Source organism: Calypte anna, chromosome 2 (assembly GCF_003957555.1).
Source record: "Calypte anna isolate BGI_N300 chromosome 2, bCalAnn1_v1.p, whole genome shotgun sequence".
Taxonomy (NCBI): domain Eukaryota; kingdom Metazoa; phylum Chordata; class Aves; order Apodiformes; family Trochilidae; genus Calypte; species Calypte anna.
The window spans coordinates 17,724,707-17,749,895 of record NC_044245.1 but is presented as its reverse complement, the minus strand read 5'-3'; the positions used below and the strand labels follow the sequence as shown (position 1 = coordinate 17,749,895).

Genomic DNA, 25,189 nt, shown 5'->3' with positions numbered 1-25,189 from the left:
TAAAATGCCAATTTATCAAAGCCAAATTTAAGTTTAGGAAAAGAGGTGGTTTTGAAATTATCTACTAACATTTTTTAAGCTAGAAAAACTCAGAATGTTTGTAAACATTCTCTTTATATTTTTCACTTGAAATTTTAAAATAAACTTGAAATAAGAAATCAAGTAGTCTTTGGTAAAGAATGACTAATTTTAAATATTTCTGCAAATGAAAAAAAAATTCATTAAAAAGTACTTTTTGACTCCTGAATTCAAGGGAACACTTTTTAAATACCTCATATTTCTTTCTGTAAGAAAATACTGTTTCCTGTAACATTTGGTATACCTTGTTTTCTCATATATAGTAGCTATCTAGAAGGTGACTGTTTTGACAGGTGCTTTACCTTTTCCTAATGTATTATGAGCAGAAGTGTTAGCTGAGGGTGGGATTCTAAGTTGCATCTTTCCCTGCAACCAAGAAGAGGGGAAAAGAACAAATCACAAAGCTTATGAGAAGACTAAGAAAAACCTGGAGAAAGAAAAATGAAAAGAAAGATCAATGCTGAGATTTAACACACCTTTAGTCAGATTCACAGTCCACTGTTTGCTATAATGAGCTTTGAATCATGTCCCATATTCTTAATATATAGGAAAGCAGAATCTGAGTCACCAAACTGGATGTTATGCCTCCTTTACAAATATAAGCCCTTAAGAGTGTGTCCTGAAGAGAACAGTGTACAAAGTTACTCTGTCTGGAAGAATCTGTTGGAGAAGGGGGTTAAATAGAAGGATTTGCTTTTTTACTCCTCATAATTCATTTTTGTGGGAGCAAAATATAGGTTTTATTTTTTTGTAGAATTCACTCTGATGATGAAAAGGGACTTTCTTCATGAATACCACATGAAGTAAAATCTGTCTTCCATTTTGTTATTGCACACGACAAGCAGCAGTGTCATTTAGGAAACTGAGCACAGAATGAAATTCTAGATGAACAATGACCTTAAAGGTTACAGAAATTTTCCTTTGACTGGCCAAAACCATTTTAATTCCACAATTTTTAGTGTCTCAGTGGACAAACTGGAAAATATTGTCTATATGATTTGGTCTCTTACTGTATATAAGAAACTGAGGTGGCTGTCATGGGTTGCTGATGCAGAGATGTTACCACAAACGGCTTCGAGCCAGGACTGGGTTTCTGGCATTCTCTGCTTCACTCTCCTGCTGAGAGATTGCTGGGCACTTGCTGTCTGCTGAAGGATAGAAGAGCATTTTATTTACTTCAAATATAAAATGTATACAACAGATCAGTTCTGATTTTTGGGGTGTATTCTTATGAAGTGAGCAGTGCTCAAGTAAGTTTTTTTGCACAGCTCTTATTTACTTGCTCATAGTGTTGTATTTGATACCTTTTTTTGTTGTGCCTGTCTGTATTCTGCGTAGTATTTTTCCTTGTTTTCGAGAGCTAACAAAGGCTACTGTTCATCCCTTTAAAAAATATTTTTTTTTCATACAGCACTTCTGCTACTGTTGAGTACAAACCCAGAGCTTTTTTTTTTTTTTTTTAAAAAATAAAAATAATTTTTTTTTTAAAAATAGGAAGCTGTGTGCTGTTTTTAAGAATAGGTAGCACTAACTTTGCTGATGTTACAGAGAATGTTTTGTTTTTCATGCTGGACAGTTGCATGTTTTTGTTGTAGTGAGCCTGTTGTGGTAATATAGTCCATAATAAGTTCCTGTAATTCAAAGAAGATTTAAAATATGAATTCTAGGGTAGAAGACCTTTACCGGGTGATGCCTTATATGTGAAAGGGGGTCATGCTCATACCTGAAGATGTTAGTAACATGCCACTACATTAATGGCTTTTTAACTTGTATGCAAAACAGAAACCTGCCAGTCACACAGCTATTCTTTCTTCTCCATTTCTCTTACTAGAGTGTTAAATCAATAAGGGTCTAGTGGCCAAGGGAAGGATACATAAGTAATACAAACCTCCCTCCAAATGAAACTTGCCAGCAGGGAAGGGAGTGCTTTTCCTTGACACGCCTGAAGAGGATGAGACTCCTTAATAATATGTGCTTAGTAACAGTGACTGTAGAGATAGGGAGTTGCTGGGAGCAATCTATAGAGAGGCTTTGTGTCTTTTTACCTTATGATCACCTCTTTAGGAGAATTCAGCCTGATGGGGACTTCTACTTGCTCTTTTCAAGCAGGTCCCATATGCTGCTTTCCACATTTTGTGTCATTGGAGTACACCCAGTGGAATAGGGTAAATGACATACTTGTGCAGCAATGCTTTCCATACAGTTTGCCTTACAAATGCTAATGAAATTATACTTGCCATCCTCTCTTATCTCATAGGCAGATACAGAAATTCCTGCTAACACTGGAAAGCTTTGTGCCAGATTACAAAGTCACTCTGCAGCAGAGTAAGGAAGAGAGTGGAGATCTATGGATTTCAAGTTCTGCTAAAGTTAAACCGTCCTTCCTCACTTTAGTTTTGTTAGGTGTCTTGAATATTCAGTCTTTCCACAGACTGTTTGGTAAGCTTTTGCTGTAGTGAATTTCTTACTTAGCTCCAGAAGTCTGTTTGCAGTATAGCCCATAGTACTTGGCCAGGCTACCAGTGCTTTGTTTGATATTTCAAAGATACAAACTCTCCTGCTCCCTACCATATGAAAATATAGCAAGTGGCAGAGAGGGGGAAGAGACTGACTTACAAAAAGGAGGAAAAATCATCAGCTTATAGGGTACTAAAATACTTCATCTTATACTTCAGCTAGTTTCATAGTGGCTAAAATCTACTATACATGTATGTCACAGAAGTTTTTCTGCTTTCTGTGCTGTCTCGAAGTGTTTATCTTCTAAATAAAAATGGGTTGAAAGGAGGGATATGGAGATGCATTACAGTGAATGTAAAAATGTGTTTAACTAGTGGTCTGTATGTGCTAGCCAAAAAAAGGAAGGCATGGGTGGGACCCAACTTCTGCCAGAAAATAGAGATTGGTGTTGAAAGTACAGTATTGCTGTCACATGCTCTGGCACTGAACCCCTAGTATATGATGCTAACCTGTGTATTACATTGGGATTTGACTTTGGGAGGTCATGAAAAGTAACCTGGTTTATGTGCTGGCATAGTTGTAGTGCTAGTCCATGTTTGAAAGGAAAAAAAGCATGTAGTTGGGGAATTAAAATTGATTCAAATACACAAAATGCTTTTTACATACTATGCTTTCTTTGACTGCCATCTGTCCTTAGATTTAGGTGTTTCTCAGAAGGTAGATTATTGACTCTGGAATATCTTGCTTTATGTATGGTGCCCTTGAATGCAAAACAAAAGCAAGCTCTGGGAAAACTTATATCCCCCACTTTTAAATTCCTAATATATAGAAATATTTTTTCCTCTTTTGTGTGCAGGATTCATATCCCTGACTTTATAGCCTAGATGAATTGGGAGAGCAAAGGTGCCCTTCCTCAGGATGACTGGAAACTGCCTGGCCTGATGAGGCAGGAAGTCAGATGAGGCTTTAAACAGAGCATCCAAACTGAAGCGGTGGCTAAATTCTATTTCAATTGCCTATTTATTTATTTATTTAAATTGTATGAGCAAGAAAGGAAGGTAGCTACAGCCAGGTGTTTTTATTGACCTGCAGGAAGAAGGGACAACTCATGGTAAAGCAGAGAGCTAAGTTTTCCTTTCTGCCCTCTACCTTGACATTGAAATAGGGAAGTTTCCCTGAAAAACTACACATGCAAGAGATATGGATTCTGTGGGACTTCAATGGATGAGGAAAGGAATATCTGCAGGATTAGAAATAATTAAAATTAGTCGGATAGAGAGCAAAATGGTGCAGATAATTCTGATATTAACAAACATAAAAAAACCCAAATCCAAAGTAATTTACTTGTACAGGCAAGGCTGGTTACGAGAGTGAGAAAACATGCATTTCTACCCTGTTTGAAACCCTTTACAATTTTGTTTTTAATGTAAGATTCTTTCCCCATACCTTCTGGCAGCAGCTGCTGGCACTTTTAGTAACACCTTTAGAGTCCTTGATGAGACACCACCAACAAAACCAAGGCTGAGGAGCATCTGAAGAGATCATCTGGCATAGCCTGTTGAGCTTGGCCAAACACTTCCAACCAGCAGCATCCGTCTGAAAGACGGCAGCAGGCTCCATGCTGTTCCCTCATCCTTAATGAAACTGCCAACAGCTCACAGCATGAGGCAGGCTCAGCTGACATTCCTTTGGGTTTCAGCAGTATTCCACAAATGACAGTGTGCAAAAAATATCTAGAAGGAATGAGAGAGGCAGAGTAAACAAAATAGCTGCATTGCTGTCTCTATATAGTGTGGGTATATCTGTTTGCAGAAAGATGCATACACTACTGTGTGTGTATTTATTCTGAACAAATACCAAACCAATTGAGGAAGAAAAACAAATGAATAGTACAGCCAAAATCTTTTTTCTGTTCTTTAGGAAAACATTTGGGACCATCACATTTTATTACACTGTACATAGTGTTACAGACAGCCATCTGAAAACGGAGGAGACAACAGCTGATTACAAATGGAAAGGGGACTGAGTTAGGATGGAGGAAAAAAAATCCAGTGCTTTCCAGGTCTTTAAAACAGATGCTTTCCAGTATCCTCATCAAACTGGGAAAAGGCTATTAATGCACATCCTGTGTAGGAGTGGAAGCATGACAAGAGATTAGCATCCAAAGTCATAACCCAGTGGGTCAGATCCAGTAGCATTGGTTTTGTTTATTGCTTACATCTATTTTCTGTTGTGTTCATTAGGAAAAATGCAGTCAGAATGAGAAGAATTTTAAAAGAAAGCTGGTGATTCAATCTGAGTGAGCAGGGCTTACTGAATGTAGTTACCTTCTAATTTTGAAATAACAATTGTCGTTGTACCTACAGATTTCATCAAAAACAGGGCAAGAAAAGTTCCCACACCAGGGTGAAAACAATATTTCAGAATGTATTTTCTCTTAGAATAAAACAAGATCTTTAGTGGTAGAATGCAATTACCAAATTCTGCATCAAATCCTGACCTTAAGGGGCAATGTAAGACAATGGGGAGAAGCTCTTGTTCAGTACACAGGTAAAGAAAACCTATCCAGCACTTCTTGGGTCCTAAAGCAGAAGAGCATTATCTCATCTCTCAAGTTGATGGGTGCTCACGTAACTCTGTATTGGAAGAGAATGCAGTAGACACAAAAAAACATCTTGGATGCTATTTTAAAAATAACTTTGCATCATCTGCATTCATGGGAAAAGTCCCTTTACAACAGCATACCAGATATAATCTGGCACTCCCCCAGACACGATTACATAAAATAAGGTGGAGGTTTGTCAGAGCTTTCAGTGATAAACAAGGTGCTATGAAACCCAACTTTCATTTTAAGGAAGAGCCAGGTTGCTTAGCAGCAACATATTTGCCTTTTTAGAAAAAAAATCTTAAATGATGCTGTGTTGTGCAGGAGCTAGTCTCACTTCTCCATGTTTTCTCAGGAAAAGAAAGCCTTTGCAATAATTGCTTTCATTCTAGTTAGCACTGTTAACTTGAGCATTAAGCATCCAGCTTAGTTCTGTTTGCTGATGTTTTCTTTCCCCCAGAGGTAAATAGTGAAAAGCAATAAATGATTGGGTCAATGATGCTGTGTGACAAAAATGAAAATAGCAGAGAAATATTTGGTTTCTTTTGCAGCTGACAGGCAATGATAGCATTGCATCAGTGACCTGTTCTTCCAAATCTGTTGCTGCAGTTTTCTCTCTGCTGGGCAGGGCATCCTGTTGGGCAATGCAAGTGAGCTCAGCTGGTGGCTTGCCCCATCATTTTTAGAAAGGGAAGAGGTGAGGGGCCAGGAGTTTACTTAGCTGAAGGGCAAAGACAAAATATACCTGTTGGTACCAAAGGGGAAGATGGTGCAGGAAGAGACTGAAAAGCCATATGTGGCAAGAGACAGTTGATTAAGGTCTAGTGAGAGCCACAGAAAACCTGGAAGCAAAGCCTGTGGAAACTCTAGCCAGACTGGGCTTTTCTCCTTTGGAGGGCTGGTTGTGAGTTACCTTTCCTGGATGTGAAGTTGGCAGTAGCTTTGTCAAGTCTAGACAAAATGAGAGGACAACTTCATTTCGGGCTCTCATTTTTTATCACTGTCACAGTCAGATGAGTGTACAATATCTGAGAAATGTCTGTAGTACCATTAAGCACAATTAGATCTATGCAATTAGATAAATTAGATACATATGCAGCATTTTGGTATCAAAGTATCTAGTCCATCCTATGTGAAATTTGATACACTTATCTTGGAAGATATGCAAGTACTGCCATATCTTGTGAGATTATTACCCTCATCTTGCATCTGGGATGCAGAGGCAAAATTATCTCCAAACTGACAGACACCCTGACTTAAGCTGAGGTGTGATCTCAGGTGTGCATATTGCTGTTTCCACAGTTTGATTTCTTCAGAAAGGGAAGCTGAGCATGTGAGCTGGAAGGGAGTCCTGATGTGCTTCAGCCAAAGCCCAGGCTTGGTCATTTTCAGAGTGGAATTTTGGGCTGCATTACAGCATGCATCCACCCCATGTTTTGGATACTTCCAGAAAGAGTTAAGCATCATGGTAGATATTTGAAACCTGTCTCTGAACAGCTTCGTAGGTGTCTTAGTGATCTTGATTTGTGACAGCATTATGATCAAAATAAAGCCATCCAAGCTCCTCTTGGACACCGTTGCTGCATTTGCTGTTGTTGTGAAGGGCACCACTTTCCTATGAACTATGCAGACTGTTCCTGACTTGCATACTTAGCTATTTCCTTACCCAAGCAATATACTGCAGAGGGGTTGTTGGTTGTTAAAAAAAAAAAAAAAAAATTTAAAAGTTTTAAAATTCTGCTCATGCATGTATATTTTTATTGAAAAAATATAGACTTGAGAAGCATTAAACCAATGGAAAAACTTGTTGTTTGCCTTATTTTAAAAAAAAAGCTTCTATTAAAGGTGTAGTGACTGTTTCACTTGCTTTTTTTGTACTTCATACCTGCACAATTTAGCCTTGAGAAGAAAGTTCATTTCTCTTTTTCTATAACAAATTAAAATTAGATTGAAAACATATTAAAGATCCCAAGATGAAAAACTAGGGAGAATAGCTGATGAGTCTTCATACTGAGAGCAATGTACTGAGCCATAGTAATAGCCTTAATGGAAAGAAACTCATTTAGTTTTATGTTTGGAGCACAATTTTATAGCACTAGACATTCAAATACCATCATTTTTGTTGGTGGCTTCTGGTTGAGGTGAATTTTTTTTTGCTAAAAAACCAAACAACAAACTGCTTTTGATTTACTTGTGTTCTTTAGATCCCAGTAATTCATATGATTTGTTCTTCTAATATGCATTTGCTAGTACTGTAAACTAATGGTTATCAGGCCATTCATTCACTGATGAGCAACTGATCTAGAAATTTCTCAGTCTTTACTAATATACTTTTTTTTTCTTGTGTTTCTTTGTTGTTTTATTGCCCTGTAATGTTTTAGAGCATGAATATACTAAGCACCAGTAGTAAAGTGTGAATGCAGAACATTTGAGTTTTAATCTTTATGGTTTTGAGTATTTCTTTTTTTGTGTGTGTTTTGGCTAGTTTATAAGCCATTACTGAGCTTCGTTGTATTACTGCTTTTCTTATTAATCTTCTTTAAAGGTTTTACTCTTCCTTCTGTCAGTGAATAAGTAGTGAAAGAAAAAATACTTCTCCTCAGCATATTCTGTATGTGAACTTCTTAAGATAAATAAGTTATTTATACTATTTGATTCCTCTTTTACTTGGAAAAGATGGTGAGGAAAAGTGTTACTGTAAAGACAGATAAGACAATTTTCTATTTGGAATACTGCTCTGTTTTCTTCTTGCAGTGGGGTCAGAATTCCTCAGTTAAATTTAGTTCCTAGATTTACCAAAACTGTTGTTCACAGGGCTATCAGTTTCCATTTACTTGTATAAAATAGTAGACTTTTCTTACTGAGCTCCCTTCTTTCTTTCAGTTACACTTTTACACCATCACTTCTATCTCATAATGCTGTTAATTTTTTCATCTTTCAAATATGGTTGGCTAGGGATAAAAATACTCATGGAACAGTATAACTGTGTATTATAATTTAGGCAGAGTCCTGCATTGTTCATCCAAACCAGTCATGGTCTAACTCTTCCATTTGAAATTAAAGCTAACTAGGTTGGCCTTACACTCAAAATAAACTGAGCTTTCTTTAGAGCTAATAAACTAAATTATTTGCAGTCCTCAAATTGTTTTTCTGTGATTGTTTTTTATATGTATTTTTTACAGCTAATCTGTGTATTTGTGTCTGTGGACATCATATAAAAGCACACGGAGCTTTCTTCACAACTGTGAATGACTTGGTGGCTTGCATTCTGCTAGAACTTGTTTTGCAGAACTGTTGGTAGAGGTGTTGCAGAGCCTGGGGAAATACTGCTTCTTGTCTTACATCTAAGCCCATGCATCAGTACAGGCTGTAGGACTGGATGGTTGGAAAGCAACTTGGCAGAAAAGGCTTAGAGAGTCTTGGTAGACATCAAGTTGACCGTGAGCCAGAATATGCCCTTGGGGCAAAGGTGGTCAGTGGCCTCCTGGGCTGCATTAGGCAGAGCACTGCCAGGTGGTCAAGGGAGATGATCTTTCCTCTTCACCCACTTCTTCCTGGTGAAGTCTGAATTAACATTTTAAAAAGTATTGATTTTGTAATATGAAAATATATATTTTAGAGACCTGATCTATGAAATTATATTATTTGAAAGACTGATAAAACTTTATTAAAAATATGCATTAGTTTTAATCCTTGCTTATGGGGATGAAATAAGAAACAGACATTTTGAGAAAGTCCTGTTGAATGGTAGTGGAAAACTGTTTGGTGATAACAATTTGAGCAATTTTCTAGAAGAAGCCCATCTACTAGTCAAAGCCCCACTGAAAACACGTCCTTTTTTCCTTTTGAAAGGTTTAGAAACTTTTGATGCCATTTGTCCAGTTCCATTGCTAATCTTATCTATCTTACATCATTGGATAGTCATTGTGGTTTTCAGCTCAGCCAAACCTGCTTGTCTCTCTTCCAAGAAAGGAAATCAAATAAAGCAGCACTCCAGAACTTCTAAACTTTTACAAGAAATGATGAAACATCTTTATATTCCAATATGTACAAAGCACAAACTGGTTTTAAGTACATGAAAGGAAACATTTGTCCTGTAGGGCTCAAACTTCTGAATTCATATTGTTCTGTGGCCTTCAATGTGAATACTGCATTACAGTAGCTAAAGCAGGCATTTCTTGGTAGCTCAACTATACAGAATATTTCTATGGATAACTAATAAGATGAATGTTTGAAATAGATATCTAAATACAACGCTTCAATCATTCTGATACAAAGCTTCTGGAACACTCTTGTAAAAAAACTCCCAGACTGTGGTGTTTTTTTTTTGTTTTTTTTTTTGTTTCGGTTTTTTTCTTTACTTGATAATGGAATGAAATTGAATGTTGTAGTTTGAGTTTTCTTGCAGAACAGGGCTCCATAATAATGATTGCTTTCTAAAGAACTGCCTTATTGCTACACAGTTTGTGTAATTATAAAAAGTGATTTTTTTGGAAGTATAATTCGTGAAGCCACTTAACAATTATTTTTATAGTTTTAATGTGTATTTCAGTTATGCTTCATTTCCATATGTGTTTGAGAGCTGCTTTTAAATTATGCATTGTGGATTATTCTAGCTGTTTTCTAACATTGCTTCACAAAATTATACATTATAATTCATTTTTGTTACAAGTGTAAGCTAAAAATATTTTCATTAGTGAATACATGATTGTAAGGAGTCACATTTTACATCTTTATCATTGTATTGTACTGTACTGCATTTTCCCTTTTTTTGTGTCTTTGTTATTACGAACGTAAATGGTGAAAATGTTGGGACACCTCCAAGTTGCATGAGATGCCTCGATTTTGAATTCTTCACTTCTCACTGAATTAACCCAAGGGCTATGGATAATTCACTGTTTAAAAACATATAATGTTACACAAGAAATGGGCGACAAGTCTCCGAGATCATAGAATCACAGAATGGTTTGAGTTGGAGGGGATCTTAAAGATGATGTAGTTCCAACCCCCCTGCATGAGCAGGGACACCTCCTACTAGATCAGGTTGCTAAAAGCCCCATCCCACCTGGCCTTGAACACTTCCAGGGATGGAGCATCCAAAGCTTCCCTGGGCAACCTGTGCCAGTGTCTCACCACCCTCACAGTAAAAAATTTCTTCTTAAATATCTAATCTAAATCTGCCCTTCTCCAGTTTAAAGCCATTATTTCTTGTTCTATTACTATGTGCCCTTATAGGAAGTCCCTCTCCAGCTTTCCTGTAGGCCCCTTCAGGTATAGGAGGGCTGCTGTAAGGTTTCCCTGGAGCTTTCTACTCTCCAGGCTGAATAACCCAACTCTCTCAGCCTCTCTTTGCAAGAGAGGTGCTTCGGCCCTCTTGATCATCTCTGTGGCCCTGCCCTGGGCTTGCTCCATGTCTTCCTTGTGTTGGGGTCCCCAGGACTGGGCATTGTAGTCCAAGTGGGATATCACAAGATCAGAGTAGAGGGGGGGGGAGAATCACCTCCCTTGACCTGCTGCTCGCACTTCTTTTGATGCAGCCCAGGGTATGGTTGGCTTTCTGGGCTGCAAGCACACATTGTTGGCTCATGTTGAGCTTCTCATCAACATCCCCAAGTCCTTTTCCTCAGGGGTGTTCTCAGCCCATTCTTCATCCATCCTGTAATTGTGCTTGGGATTGCACTGACTTAGGTGCAGACCTTGCATTTGGCCTTGTTGAAGTTCATGAGGTTGGTAGAAGCCCACCCTTTAATCCTGTCAGCATCCCTCTGGATGGTCTCCTTCCCCTCCCTTCCCCTCCAGTGTGTTGATCATAGCACACATACGTGTGTGATATATTAAAGAAAATAAAACTGGTGTGTATGTGAAGCACCATGTATGCCAGTGGGATCCTGTGGCTGCAGAAGGCTCCCCTTAAGCTAGAGCTGTAAGCTTCACTGTGCTAAGGAAAGAGCGATGGAAGAAGAGGAGGGATTGAAAAGGATAAATTCTTTACTACAGCTGTACCTTCTTAGTAAGAGTTACATGACAAGAATAACATAGTTAACACTGTTAACACTAACTCCTGTTTACAGTGAAATAGTATATGTTGACTGCAAGCATCAAACATTTGACTACGTGCTCTTACTCCACTCCATTTGTTTTATCCAAATATATACACACTGGTACAAAGAACAGTCCTTGGTTCCTTCCTCTTCCCTCCCCTAACTTTTTGCCTTGATAATGTCCCAAATAACTTTGGGGTTGGAAGTGTGAATATGTTCATTGTTGTCCATTCAGATGTTCCAGAGCTGTATGATTTCATAAGAATACTTCTACATCAGGAATTGGCATTTCAGTCTGGAGCATGCAGACAGTTCTCACAAATATGATTTTAATCCTTGTTTGATCCTGAAGAACAGAGATCTGTGATCTCCACAAAGGTGAGTGGAGCTGCTGACCTGTTGCACTGGCCCTCAGAGCCCCTGTTGTGCCTTGTTCTATGACAACCTCTTTTGAGTAACATCTGCAGCAAGGTATTTTAGATCTTGGAGGGAGAGTGAAAGCAAATGAGAGATGTTCTTTGGTCTTGCAAACAGCAGATCACCTCACCATTCAGAACATCATTCTCCCTTTATCACCTTCTCAGGTACTATTGATCTTTGCGTTCAATTTAGCCATCAGTACAAGCAACATACTCTTAGTAAGTATAGCTTGGTGGCTGTGGTCCAAGTTGTTGAGGTCAGACCAGTTTTCTGGCAGGGATTTGTTCTGACTTCTGGAGTACCATTCCAAGTTAAAAAAAATCTTTCTGCTTCCTCTTTTGGAAAGGAGAACCCTTCTATTTTCTGAAATAACCACTTACCTTACTAGTGGCATTTCCCTTAATTTTTGGAGTGACTGCAGACATCATAGTGGTCATATTTTACCTTTCAAGAAGAAATTTTTTATTGATGACACAGCATCACTGTAGTGATGTGTTCTTAATGCTTTCTTTAACTGATAATTTATTTTAGTTGAGTTGAAATCTGCCTGGTACAATGGGATCCTGAGGCTGTTTGGCCTTCTTGGCTGTTATCAATAATTATTTTTGCCTTTTGATACTGTGTCATTGGGACAATTACACCTTTTCCCTTTTCCCTTCTCCCCTCACAAAATCCAGCTCTACACTTTGCCTTTTGGGAAAAAGTCTACACCACACTACTACTACTACTGTATATATTTGTGCTCTCGAGCCTGCAGCTTGATGTTAAATGTGAGTGTCTAGCCTAGCCTTTGCTTTAAATTGTATTTCTGGTTTTGGTAAATGAAACAAGTTGTGTGCAATTCTTTGCTGTAAATCTGGTTTTGCTTTTCTCTTCTGTAGCTTCACTATCCAGTGAAATGCTTTGGAGTTTCAGCTCTTCTTCCCAAATGTAATTCTCACCTTTTTTATTATTGTCTTTCCATTATTTTTGTTTTCTTACCAGCTTGTGTAGCACCTCATGTAAAGATGCTGGTGCACGTTGGGCTGAAGTGAGTTTTGTAACCAGCAGAAATTTGTGTGTTGTGTGAGTCTGAGGGCGTGGAGGTGTGCAAGGGGCAGCAGACTGCTGCACCCATCCTCGGGCCTGTGCCTTCCTCCTCTCTTTTTCTACCTGAAATTCCTTCTGGTGTCTGGTCACTGGGCCATTGGGGGTGTTATAATTGAAGTTATAATTATGTATTTGTTTGTATTGGTTTTCTTGACCTGATGACAGCAAACGTAAATGCATTGTAGGCTGGTGATATTTGTGCTGTTAGCCAGGAAAATCAAATTCAAATGCTTCCCTCTCTGGTTTTCAAATGCAGGCCAGGTACCTTTCTGGAAGACCCTTATCAGCCATTCACATGCTGTTGGAATACAGGCAGACATGGGATTTTTTGAAGCAGTGTGGTGTAGTGAAATGAGGCAACCAGGTGCCACTAATTGCCAGGTAGTGGGCATGAGCTTGTGTCAAGCCCACCTGTGCCTAATTAGGGCAGGCCCTCACTGTGCATGAGCAGGACCAGGGGGCCAATAAAAGGTGAGGCCTGAGTCACAGGCTCAGCTCAGTCCTGAGCAAGCCAGCAGAGAGGTCAGTTGCTCTCGGAGCAACAGCACTGATCCAGGCCGGTCAACCCTGAGGGCTATAGGCTTAGAGCATTACTCGTGAGTCTCTGCTGGAACACCTGGTTGGACCTTGAAGTGCTGTGCCCTAAAAGAGGTTTGTCTTGCTATGGTGTGGTCTGATTGGTGATACAGTTAGTCAGCTTATATTATCAAATACTTCCCTTTGGTTTAAAATGTGTTCAATAAAGTCACAGAAGTGCTGAATCATTTCATCATATGTACTTTTGGTCCTGAGTTTTTGTAGTAAATGTCTTCCTGCCTTTGATGTCTTCTCTAAACTAAATTGGCTGAGACAATTATACAACAGTCCAGTGCAATTTTGTTTAGTCTAACTCCATTAGAGAGCTTTTGACCTCAGAGCTGGTTTCCTTTTTGCTTCAGCCCCTCACATTTGTGAAGTTTTTACCATTAGCAACCTAATGCATGTGAAAAAAAAAAAGAAAACAAACCCAAAATTTCTTTAAAACTTCAAAATGCTATTACTATGTAAAGAATTTCAAGAAAATAGGAGTTAATATTTGTTGTAAAGTGCTGGTTGCTGGACTGTGGAGCAGAGGCTGCTGTGTTCCCAAGGCTGTGCAGGATGGAGTGACTACAGGTGGGTAGCATGAAGGTCACTGCCCCTCCTGTGGGAGGTGAAAATGCAGAAATGGCAGCATCTGGTGTGCCAGATTAGCAGTTTATCTCTATTTTGAACCAGTTCTGCTCATATATATGAAAACACTTAGCTAAGAAACTTTTTTCTTTTCCGACCTCAAACTTCTTCAGACTTGCCAGTGATGGACAGCTGAGAGCCTAATTTTTGCTAAGCTTGGCTCTCTATTGAAAATCAAGGGAAGACATCCGGTGGACCTCTGACAGATTTCTTTGTACCTTCTTTTACAAATCTCTGCTACATTTTGATTACAGAATTAGTCTTGTTTATTTGCTAGCTATGTTGCATCTTACTGAGATGCGATGAGGCACATATTGGTGTGCTGTGGCAGCCTGTGGGGACGACCACTAGACTGGTCACATCTCTCTCTCTGAAAATAGTCTGTAAGAAGAAAACGAACAAATAGATTTTGGATGCTTGCCTGAGATTGCCAGTTTATTTTTGGAGAGCAAAGCTACAGACGTGAACTGAATGAATCTTGTTCAGGGTAGATACAAGAAATGTGGAGCCTCATAGTAACAGTCAATCTTTATGCAGAAGACAACAGGCTTTTAAAGAAAGAGCACATTTTTTTTAAAGCAGCTTGCACAGTTTGTGCATTAGCCTCAAAACACTGTGGGCAGACATCTATAAGGAATAATCATATAATTGTAGAATGGCTTAGGTTGGAAGGGACATTAGAGATCATTTACTCCAACCTCCCCGCCATGGGCAGACCTGCCTCTCAACTAGACTAGAGGAGGCCCAAAGGAGCCTTGAGGACCTCAAGGGAGGAGGTGCCCACATCTTATCTGGGCAATCTGTTCCAGAGTCTTGACACCCTCATACTGAAGAGCTTCTTCCTGAGATCCAGTCTAAACCTGTTCTTCGGTTTAAAACCATTTCCCCTTGTCCTTTTGCTGGACACTCTTGTGAAAAAAGTTCCTCTCCAGCCTTCCTCTGGGTTCCCTCCAGGTATTGAAAAGCAGCTGTAAGGTCCCCCTGGAGTCTCCTCTTCTCCAGGCTGAACCATCTGAGCTCCCTCAGCCTGTCCTTGTAGTAGAGGTGCTTCAGCCCCTGGATCATCCTTCCTCTGGGCTTGTTCCAGCAGATCTATGTCCTTCCTATGGTAGGGACACCAGAACTGGATGTGGTATTCGAGGTGGGTTCTCACAAAAGCAGAGGGGGGAGAATCACCTCTCTTGATCTGCTGGCCACGCTCCTCTTGATGCATCCTAGGATATGGTTGGCAAAAATAAGTCCAGGTTCAGATCAGTGGACATTAGACTTCTTTGACTTGGTCTTTTTTACTTTTTCTCTCTACTTGTATAAAGTAGGTTCTCCCTTAGACCACTGCTAACACTGTGAGCTTAGAGCTGGTTCAAGAAAATGTGCTCTGACTGGAAAGTAAAGATTACATATTGGAAAGGATGGTGAGTTGTCAAAACATCTAAAGGTATTGAAAATATAGATTCAAAACTGAGTATTTTTTCCAGAACTCTCTTAAAATAGTGTTTTTATCTATTTCCCTTTCTCACAAAGAATTGCTTTTTCCTCTCTGTCAAAATGCCATTAGCTGACATTTCAGCTGTGATGGTCCTGAATGTTGGCAGCCCTACATCTGATCGTCCCAGGAAGGGCCCCTGGTACAGCTTCTTCAGGAGATGATGATGAGGATGGGTTCTGTAATCTGATGCCACGTGCCACAGTTGCTCTAGTTCTTGTGGAAACAAATATTAAGAAATTTTCCCCCCAAAAGCCCACTTGTACTAGGCAAATGTGTGATGGGTTCTTCATTGTAAGGAGTACAGACATGTTTATTGTCATATAAGTAAATGTAATTAAAGCAAATGTACATGAAGACTTGGAGAGTGCAGTTGAGTAGACTGTATTCAAGCCAAACAAAAGGGATAGGAAGATAGGGAAAACATGCCACTTGTTGGGAATGCCCCATGGTTTTCCTGGTTTTCTTTCTGCTAGGCATTTTTTTAATGCTTTGTAATGAATGAGGTTGTAAACAGCAAAGCAAGTTTTTAAAGCAATAATTAATAATGCTGGGATGGATTTAGACCTGACTAGGAAATTTTGGATGATCCCCTTCCTCATGCTGGATAGAAAGCTTGGAAAGAAATTGCTCTTTCTTTATTACTTGCACTGAAAATATTTATAATGACTAAAGATAACATTTACTGAACTACTTTGTCAATCTCTGGCCATGAAAGTCGTGCCATTAAGTTAGTTGTTGTGCAAGGGCAGTAATTTAAAAGCAGGGTTGTATTAGGCTGTATAAAATCATGTTTGAAGTAATTAAGCATTAATGCCCAGTTCGTCAGGGCACCCAAGATAATTCTGATAGAGGAGCCATGTGCTATTGCCATACTGCCAGTGCACCTTACTCTCTGCTATTGCTTTCTAAAATGCAGCTCAGCATCTTCTTGATCACAATAAGTTCCTTGCTTAGATATTATTTTTCTTCTAGAAATTAAAAATTGCAACAATAGTCTGTTGATAAAATAGCAGGTGCCTCCAGGCATGAGAAGTAATGAGGAAAAGCAGGCTTTTTAGCTAAAAAATAAATAAGTGTAATGAAAGATAAATAACAGGAGCCTCTGACTTGAGGGTGTAATTATTTAAGAGAACACAGTGAGGATATTAGCTAAACAAATCAGATGGGTGAAAAGGTGTTTTGTTTAATTTAAGATATGTAAACGCTGAGTAAAATGCAGTCCTACTAATTTAATTGTTTTCATTCAAGGTAAGTGAACCATTTTTATTCAGTGTAGCACTATCTAGGAAACCGTTGTAACATAAGTGAAAACTAATGTATATTTTAGACTCGAAATTTAGGCTTCTCTTTATGTAAGCTTCTATCAGGCAGTTTTTAAATTGGAAGATCTCTGGTTGTAATGTTAATTTCAGATTATTCAGAGAGAAAGTAATGCCAAGGCTCTTCTGTAATAAGACATTTTTAACCCATTGTGAGAGTATAATGCTGCCATTACAGGAGAAGAGAAGGATTCCTAGGAAATTTTCAGAAAAAGCAAGAGCAAGAAACTATAAAGTTAGCTCAGGGTTCTCAGGGTTTTCAAGTACACCAGATCTACCTGCACCCAAAATTCCCATGTGACAGCCATGGTAACAGTTTGGGCAGGCCAGACAGTCCTCTTAGGTTGCTGGGCTAAACCTTCTGAGGCATCTGGTACTGACATTAAGCATGATTTGAAGGATCACAGAAATTTGTCAACTATTAACTTGCTTTTTGGGATGAAATCAGGAAACAAAAATCTCTTATTGTTGAAGAGTTTTGTTGTGTTTTACTCATTTCTCACTGATTTTTGGCAGTAGAAAGTCATACTACTAAGTCTTTTATAAATCTTGAGGTTCATGGCTGAAGATGCTAGAAGCAATGAATTAGATGTTTAAGTCTAGAAGAATGCAAAAAACTATTCTTAGTGAGTAAACCTGGCTGTTAACTCAGAACATGAGATATTTGGTCTTAAGAGCGTCATGAATTGGAAAACACTGAAAAAACTACAACTACTGGAAAGGAGGTTGTAGTGAGACATATGTTGGCCTCTTCTCCCTGGTGACCAGTGATAGGACAAAAGGAAATGGGGTTAAGGTCTACCAGGGGAGGTTCAGGTTGAATATTAGAAAAAAATTCTTCACAGAAAGAGTGGTTAAACATTGGAACAGACTGCCCAGGGTGGAGGCACCATCCCTGAAGGTTTTCAGAAGATGAATAGATGAAGTGCTACAGTGGATAATTTAGTGAGTATGGCTTGTAGGGAAGATGGTTGGACTTGATGATCTTAGAGGTCTTTTCCAACCTTGATGATTCTATGAACCTATATCTGTGGATTGATTTGAACAGTAGTCTAAACAAAAAATAAAAATAGGGGAAGCAGTTCCCACAACAAATATTGTGTAGGGTGTTCAGAAAGAAAGTGATACTGAAAGAAATGAGTCTGGGTAGAAAAGATGGCTGCAGTTTCAGAAGAAATTCCTCTCACCAGAAAGGGTCTTTCTGTATTCAGAAATACCTTTCTATTCCTGACATATTTATGCATAGACACTACATTCTGTTGAATGAAAGGAGATTAATTTTAGAAGCTGAAAATCCTCTCCTCTTTGCAGAATGTCCTGGCAGAATATCACCACAGAAGAGCCACAGAGAAGGTGTGTCTTTTGGTTTTGAGATTAATGTCCTCCTTTCAAGAGTAGTTTAAAGATTAAAAAAACAACCCCAAAACCCACAAAACATAAACCAAACAAAATACCCCAGGCATAACAATCTTCCTGATTATTTTTGTTGATAGTGTTTCGCTTTAATTTTTGGCATTTCAAACAAAGTAACACATTTATCTGAAGGTGGTGGTGGAAACTGAGAATGCTTTCCTCTTAAGTGGCAAGAAATGCATTCTCCATCCTCCTCTATCCCTTCACAGCCCAAGGAAGATTTCAAATCAATCCAAGCAAAATGCTTTTGGTTTGGATGCTGGAGTGAAAAAGTATTTGGAGACATCTAATTGCAGGAGCTGCAGGGCTTGTAGCGTTCAAATCACATGACATGCAGTCATGTCAAAGTTTCTCTAAGACCACAGTAGTCAACCATACCACATGTACCTGCACAAGTTTGGCTGCTACAAGTCAAGTCAACAGAAGTTGATCTTGTGTAGGTCTTCAGAGATGTTCAGCTTTGGTCCTCATTGGACAGTGCTGACTATGTTGTCAAATAGCCTTTGAATTCAAAAACTAATGACTAAGGCTTTGAAGGCAGTTCCAAATGCTTATCTGGGGAGAAAAGACTCATAAAGATCACAAGAGTGTGGGTTGTTTATGGGTAAAAGAACCCTAAATCCTTTCAAATAACCTTTCTGAAAAAAACGTTGTTCTTTGCTCCTCCAGTGCAAATTCTCTTTATTTTTTTTGCCATCTAAGCACAAGTGGACACTTTTCTGCCACCTTCTGCATTAATTCGTGAGCTTCTTCCACTAAACGAGGTAGATGCCCAGTAGTTGGTAGCTTCCTGATGCAGGTGCTAAAATCTGCTGTGCTATTTTGCAAGCATCCCCAAAATATCTGGAAGTTAATTAGTGTTCTGTAGAATCCCATGGCCTTCAGGGGGGGACATGAGTTACTGAGGACTTCCTGGAAGATGGTGGGAAAACCATTACTTTTTATTTTTGCTCTGCCTAAGAAGTCCAAGTAGATCAAATAACTCCATTATGCAAACAAGCCATGGATACATTATTCATCCCTGTCGCTCCCAGTTCATGCATTTTGTATAAGATCTATTTCCTTCCATTTAATGAAGAAGCTAAAAACCCCTTGATCCTATATTCAGTAGCTCTTCTTTTATTTATTTATTTTAACAATGTTCTTGCTGGTACTGGCTTGTATGGGGGCAGGTCAGGGTGTCTAGTTTACCCAAAGTGGAAAGGCTGGAGCTTGTTTTAAGATGGGAAACTCCTGCAGTTGATATTGTTGTTGAAAATGTTTTACTGCTACAGTTGGCAACTGAGTTTACTTTTACAGAACTGTGTCCCTGGACAGAGTGAGAAAAAATTCTGCCTTGAGAACTAGGTATTTAAGAAAGAGACCAACTGAAATACAGTGTAGTAGAGTCTGTCTTGCTGCTTGATTCGGATCTCTCTCTCTTACCCTGGAAGGAGGAAATAGAATACTTGAAGATTATTGAAGATTGATACAGACAGATTAATAAGGGGTTACTTTGTCCTCTTGCTTACACAGGATTTCCTTGAATGTGATTGTCTAGACTCCAAGGAACTGCTTCTGAGTTAGGCTGTCAAATCATCCCTGAGCCTTGTTTTTCTGAGCAATTTCAATTTGGGGCATTGCTTTACCAGCTGTCATGGAAAGTGTTTTAGTTACCCCCAAAGTCCCAAAACATGATTCAGAGGTTTTTTTAAAATTACTATTCTTTCCCTTAATTTGTTTTGTGGCTACTTTTAATTTGTATTTGTGGCTACTACCTAAGTTCTGTAGCCATGATTTTTTACAGATGTTTTCACTTTAACTGCCACCCAAAGAAACTCAATTTGTAATCTCAAAATAAATATTTGCTCTCACTTCTTTACATGAGACAAAATCAGGTTCATGTTTGTGTGACCATCTCAGTGTATCATTTAGATACCAATGACTGTGACTGAATTCAGAAATAAAAGTGAAATTTCTCCAAAGTTGTGGTTGTGTGTCACTTCTAAAACTGGGGAAAAAAAATAGTGGACCGAATTTTAAATGCAAGTTAAGTATCTAAACAATTTCTTGTTCAGTGTTTTAATGTTTCAGGTTTATGTGTTATTTTGACCTTGCTTTTCCAAAGTGTTTGTATGTACTTTGTCTACAAATTATGTCAAACAATCAGTAGGTAGCAGTGCTGGTAATGAAAGGCAGGCAAACCAGGATGCACATGTAGTCTGTGGAAAGACTTCCAGGTCTTCTCCTGTATAGTTGACTGTACCAAGAAGGAATTTTTATTTATGAACCGTTACTATAATTAAATTCCCTTTTTTTTTTTTTTTTTTTTTTAGGTTGTGTGTTCCCACTGGAAAATAAGAAAAGTAGGTCAAAAAGCATGACTGTAAACATACAAGCTATTTTTGGAAGCAGAGCTCAGCTCTTGGAGACTTAAAAAGTTCAGTTCTCTTGTGACTGATAGGTGATGTGCACTATTGCAGGGTTTTTTTCTAAGAATGCAGTGAAAATTTGTGGAATTATATTTCTTAGGAATGGAATGACATCTCTGTTGTCTTTATTTGGTATGAAGTCCTGAGACCTTAATGACCTTACTAAAAAAATAAAACAAAAAGCAAACAATGCTATAAAGAAAGACTTGAGAGTCTTGTTTCTGTATAACACTACAAACAGCAATAAAAGAACAAGCAATAAAGGAGCCAACAGAAAAGTCTAAAGTCTTTTAAACTCAAAGGCTCTGACCTTGAATTTGTTTGCATATTGGTTCAAGGTCCTAGATCAGGAAAACATCAGGAAGAGCATGGGAGGACTTTTAAACCTTGATGGTACTGAAGTGCCATCTTAATTTTCAGCACAAGCTTAGTATTCCTGATAGGAAGTCTGGCTTGGAAAAGAGTGAAAAAATGAGGTCAGTACATTGTAAAACTTGTCTTCCATCAGAAAAGAGTACAAGAACGCTCTCTGGATGTCTAGGGTAACTGTCTTTGTAGTTAATTTTTTTATGTGTTTGTGGGAGGAGACTTGTAATACTGAACAGGATTGTTTGATAGGTCCGTCTTATGTCACTCTTTTCTGGCTGAAGTATTTTCACACTTAAATAAGATAAAAGTGACAGAAGTTGGTACATGAGACAACTTTCATCTACCTAGCCCAGGTAGCAGCAGTAGTGAAGAAGGATAAGTAACACAGATTTTGGGATAGATTACATCAAGTTACACATGTATGTACGTTGCTTGGTTAAGTACAGGTAGCTGAGTTGTTTCTTTTAATGGTGAAGACATAATTTTCCAAGTGTTGTATAAAAATGTATGGGACACTTTACTTCAGAAGGAATGTCAAAAAAACCCCAAACTATATGAGGAGAGAAAAAAACTGAGAACTCTGTGATGGACTCCTTCAGCATTTGTCCAAGTAATTGAACACAAGAAATCTTTCTGGTCTGACAGACATAAAGAAAGCCATTTTTATTTGAAGACTGATAAAAGCACACAAAGTATTCTAAGAGTGCTTACACATCAGCTAGTGAGCTCAGCGAGACTCCCCAGGCAAAAAGCCAGTGTGTGTATGGGGTCTGTTTCCTGGTAGGGAGGGACAGAAACAGAGATTTGGGGAAGTTGAACAGATGGGTTGAGCTCTGTGGATCTCATTTACTGAGACTCTCTTCAGTCTCAGTTCTCTTGAAAAAAATATAATTTCCCTACTGAGTAAAATTCAAGTTGTTTTTTTTTAACTTGTCAGCAGTGTTACAGCAGTAGAACTGATTACTAGTTTCAATAGACCAGAAGGAAATCCTAGATTTTTCTTGTTGATGTGGGCTGCTGTGTAGGTCCCTAGCAGTGGTTAGTAGAAATAGGGAAATCTTTTTACATCAGTGGAAGGATGAACTGCTGTGCAAACTGTATCATTTCTCAGTTGTTAGAGACATGACTAATATAACTTTAATGAAATACAGGACCATTCCCATTGCATTATCTGAGAAAGATGCTTATTACCCTCTCCACTTATCCCTCAATTCACAACTCTACTGGGTGTAGTGAAGTGATGTTAGAAAAAAAAGTGGTTTTTTAAATGTAAGAGTCACAGAAGCTAGGAATCCTCATTTATTTGTCACTTGCTTGAAAGCATATTCTAAAGATGAAGAATTGGAAATGTGAAGTGAAAGTGTGCTTGCAGATCTGTGATGCTTTGTTATTTACCTAGGATGGTTCCCTAAGCTGCTTACTTGAAGCAACCATGATTATTTTTTTGGTTGGCCTGTTGCTGGTATGTCTATTCAGTGGTAAAGCATACCACTGAAAATAGCAGATGACATAACACCAAATCGCTTTAATTAATAGAGAACACCCTTTGGAGATGATATCCAACAATATAACATGCCCAGATATCAGTTTTCTTTAAAACCTATCTATATTTATTGCAGTTTGAACGGGGTGTTGGAATCTTCGGTACATTACTGAGAGTCTGTGCCAGTGCTTAATGTCAGCTGTATTGAAGTGAGTCTTGGATAAATTATCTGAAATCAATTGAGTTGTCCTGATGCACTGAAATATGAAACTTTTAAAATAGCTTTGTCAACTAGGGATGAGTGGAACCACTTTCTTCGTATAACTCTGGCTAAAAGTTTCATTTGTCTCTACAGCTTGTTTGTAATTACTCATTCAGTTTCAACAATGTTTATATAGATATATAAAGATATTTGGTCTTGGCTGAATTTTTTTCCAGTGATCTATAACATACCACATGACATGACAAGCTGTTCCAAAAGTTGTGATTTTATATGGCAATAATAATAAATATATTTCCATTTTGAGGTTATGTAACTTCAGTTTCTGGTAACTGCAGTTACTAGAAACATTACAGTTTCTAGTAAGTGGAATGAGTCAGGCCATTCTGTTGGATAAAGAGGCAACCAGTACTATAAGTTTGTCTGATAGGGAGGTATTTCTGAAACTGATTATTTTTTTGTTTGTATAGATTTTCAGTTTTTCCTTTTATTCATATATTTTCTAATATTTGGACAATAAGATAGGGTACTGCCTTTTAATTATTGCCTCATGAATGCCATAGTATGCTATTAAAGCTGCTTCTTCACTCTTGCAGTATTCCTCCCCTCGTGGATGCCAGGATCAACTCTTCTCTCTTAGAAGAGTAATTATTGATGAATTTTGATCAATAATTTTTAAACTTTCAGACATCCTTAAGAGTTTCATTTCCCTGCTTTCAAGTGCAGTAGTTATCCGACTCCTAAGTATTTTCCGATGGTCTGATCTTTGGTCGTGTTCTGCGTAACTGCTTTCCCTAACGCTATACTTCATCTACCTTAGCTACTTTAGGTATAAAATTTCAGGTAGAGCTACATTAAATTGCATTTTCTGTGAAGTTCCTTAACTTGCTGTGAAATTCCAGTTTTTCCTACGTAATCTTAGTAGCACTTGTTCTTGATTACACCTTCCTTTTAAGCAGTGTTTTTCCAAATTTGGTTTTCCATTCCCCAGGACATCATGAGCAATTCCCCATGTGTTGAAAAGGAAGAAAACTTCTCTGCTGCTCGTTCAGATTGGATGCTTTTGGACATTAACTACTTATGTACTTTACACTGGGTGAAGAAGATAACTGAATTTATTCATTTAAATTAGGTATCTTTGCCATACTGTCTGAGTTAACCTGCCCAACCCAGTTTTTAGTTTAGGTGTAAAGAAGACGTAAGTAACCAAAATGCCCTAGATTTCTTGCTACTGAGAGTTAATGTTTTCTGTCATCCAGAACTGAAGCATTTTGCATCATCATTTTTTTCTGCTCAAACAAGAAATTTTTGTGGATATTTTTGTAGCAGAAGGGTGGTGTAGCCTATTGGACATGTGCTCTTTCCTTTGCAGTTTCTGCAGTACCTTGGCAGCACAAGCACCTGGGGTACAAAATGAAGCTTCTAGTTTGTAGTTGCTACAGAATGTGTCTAGACATCCCTGTCTGGCTGGGACAGTTCTGAAAACAGTTTGTCCTATCATCTTAATAGACATAGTCAGGATGGTTTTGTTCTGATGTTTTCTCAGGGCATGAGGTTTTCTTTCTACAGATCCCCTCCCCTCCCTCCCCATAGCTTCTTCTGTAGCAATTAATCTGAATCTTGGCCATGAATTGTCATTACTGTGTTGGATTATGGAACGTGACACAGAGCAGGTCCCTGTCGTATGTACTCAGTGGCCAAAAACATCTACAGAAGTCCCAAGCAGAAAGCACGCATGTTTTTAGAAATAGAAGAAATATCTTTGTATTTCTATTGCAAATTCCTGAGGTTATTTATTGAAGACTTTAATTGCTTCTAAGTATTAGCTGTTACTCTTCATGATAAATCTTTATTGATAAAACTGATTATCCCATGTTCTGTGGCTTTTTTACATTGACAACATTTGATTTTTGAAGACCTCTGAATCAGTAAGGCCCAGCTAAATGGATGAGCAATTAGAGAGCTGCAGCATCCCAGGAAGGTGGCCTTGCTCTTGTCTGCTCTGCAGCATGTCTTACAAAACCTACACACATAGTCATTGCTGCCCAGTGCCTGCATTTTTCTCCAGTCAGCATTTTGAAGAGTGGAGATCACATTAAGTAGTTAAAACTCCCATCAGCTTGGACTGTTTGTGATAGGCAGTGGGAATAATTAACAGGGGGGTTGGAACTACATTTTTCCCAATGACTTTGCTAAGTGTCTTGGGTCAGTACACACCAGATAGAGTAGTTGGATCTCCATCACACTGAAGATGCTGAGCTGTTTCTGCCCCCAGCTATTGTTGTCATCCTACTAAAAGTTAAAAAGCTTCCCTCTCTTCTCTGTGATAGTTTTATACTATCAGAGAGCTAACTTTGTGGGTCAGAATAAACCCTGCAATAAATTTAAGGGAAGACTTCATGAAAAATGGTGAATGCTTTTCAGTTCATACAGTTAGGACAATTCTCTTTGCTGATGTGACTATTGGCCTGTGATAAGCAGATCTTGATCAGCACATAAAGATTGGATTTATGATCTTCAGAAGTATTCACAGCTTTTTCAACCAAGTTCTGAGAATTTATTATGATCATATATAATATAATATTT

At 38.4% G+C, this 25,189-nt stretch overlaps 1 protein-coding gene across 1 annotated transcript in view; it reads left to right on the top strand.

The window, feature by feature from the left end:
* Window positions 1-25,189, top strand: part of GPR158 (G protein-coupled receptor 158) — a 173,049-nt gene that overhangs the window by 14,914 nt on the left and 132,946 nt on the right. The gene's annotated exons all lie outside the window — the stretch shown is intronic.